The sequence below is a fragment of the Vigna radiata genome, chromosome 5 (genome assembly GCF_000741045.1).
Source record: "Vigna radiata var. radiata cultivar VC1973A chromosome 5, Vradiata_ver6, whole genome shotgun sequence".
Classification (NCBI taxonomy): domain Eukaryota; kingdom Viridiplantae; phylum Streptophyta; class Magnoliopsida; order Fabales; family Fabaceae; genus Vigna; species Vigna radiata.
In genome coordinates this window covers 26,403,498-26,405,555 of record NC_028355.1, presented here as the reverse complement: position 1 = coordinate 26,405,555, position 2,058 = coordinate 26,403,498, and the positions used below count along the sequence as shown (strand labels likewise).

Here is a 2,058-nt window from a genome sequence, read left to right as displayed (position 1 = left end):
TACAAACTAATTTTATAAAATTGAATCAGGTTTAAAGTTAACTTTCTTGATATGATTGTAAAATGATTAACAAATTTATAAGTTTAAAGTTCACTTTAAATAAATAAATAAATATATATATATATATATTTATTTAAAGTGATATTAGTCCTTGAATAATAACAATGAACGAATTTAATGTTATGCTCTATGCATGAAATTGACAGGTTCTGGAATAGCACACACAAGATTTTTGTTCTCTATTTATACCTACTTGTCTCGTCCTATATTCTCACGTTTTTCATCTAAGATGGCTTATTATGAGAAGGTTTTGATGAAGTTGATTTTTCTATTTGTGATTCTCTTATCAATGAATATGTCCACAGCAAGGGTACCCCTTTGGATCTCAGAACCTCACAAACCAAGTAAGTCACCTACCATTGTTATTCTTTCAACTTTAATTTCATCGAAGTTGTATTATTTAACTCTGATATTATATTAGAAAGTGAATGAATTTTATGGTTTATTCAATGTAAACTTCAAACAATCATTTTTTCAATGATTAAAAATATTAATTTAAATTTATTGTTTTGATCTACTTTTCCATATTGCCCTCAATTATATCATCGAAGATGAAGATGGTTGAGATTAAAAGTAAGATCATTTTAAAGATAAATGCTAAAAATTATTTATATTTATCATAAAAAACCTTTAATTTCATTATTTGTATTTGTTTAGTATCAATGTTTAATTTATGTGGATTACTGATTATTCATTTTGAATATTATTTTCTTTGGTACCACCAAGATGGACGCTTCCTTGGAGGTGCTGATCCCTGGGGCCACAACTTTAACTTTCCTCGTCGTCCTCCAACTCCATGAAAAAAAAAAAAATATTATATAATATTGTATTGTTTTGGTTTTCATCGTTAACATAAATTATGTTTATGTTTTTCTCTTATTTATATTAATAATCATATTGTACAATATGGAAGAAAGATGTAGTAGAATTATGGTTGTAATGGATTAGATCTACTCCGCTGTTACTGTGTGACGTATGATCTTAAACTTCAAATTTTAAAAACATGAACTAATTTATTTAATAAATATACGAAACTAAAATTAATATAAATTTTAATTTTAATTTACTAAAATAATATAACATGATAAAAAATAATGTGAATATGTTAGGTAGAATACAAACAAAATCTTAATTGACATAAATTTATAATGTGAATCTTGGACAAAATCTTACCGGTATTGTTTAGTATTAGTATGTATATACAATTGAAATTTCAATTATATTTTATTTTAATAGGTTAAACTTAACATTTTAATTTTAGATATATTAAATTTTATATATAATAGTGGAAGTGTGTATTAAATTTATTTATATAATAGTGTAATTATAGAGTAAAAGATAAATAAAAATATGTAAAAAATTATTTTTGGAACAAATGGTAATTTTTATTTTTTCACAGAGTTCTATATCACTAGTATAGAAATGCTATTTAACGTCGGTTAATTTGGGCTTTTAACGTCACTTACATAACAGGCGTCTATAAGAGTGACGTCCATGGAACGTCGGAAATCCTCTTAACCGACGTCAATATAAACGTCGGTTAACGACATACACCGACGTCCATATAGACGTCTACTTATACCCACACCGACGTCTAATTTCTCTATATAGACGTCCACCTATGCATAAAATCGACGTTTACATGAATATATAGAAGTTTAAAATGACACTAACCGACGTCTATGTTCCTTATAGACGTCGGACCTGGCACTAACCGACGTCTAACAAAGGCATTGTGTTTTAGTGCAGTTTCGATCCAGACTTTCGGTAGCATAGGGCTATACTCTCCTCTTGCTAGTTTCCCCACAAAAAAAGCTTGCGTCTTTTGAATTTTCTATGACATTTCAACCAAAAACCGAACCTTGGTCCATGACTACTTCCCATTATTCAACCGCAAAAGAAAAAATTTACGGTGACACGAGAACTAGACAAGGACCCAAGTTCCATTTTGGGTCGAGAAGCCATAGAAAACTCAAAAGATCGCCACTCTTCTTGTGA

General features: G+C 28.4%; 1 long non-coding RNA gene across 1 annotated transcript; it reads left to right on the top strand.

Moving 5' to 3' along the window:
• The first annotated feature begins 264 nt into the window (after positions 1–264).
• On the top strand, positions 265–1,024 carry LOC106761810. The gene is made up of 2 exons (XR_001375712.2): positions 265–404; positions 787–1,024. It is a non-coding gene; the product is annotated as an uncharacterized LOC106761810 (long non-coding RNA).
• Positions 1,025–2,058: the final 1,034 nt, after the last annotated feature.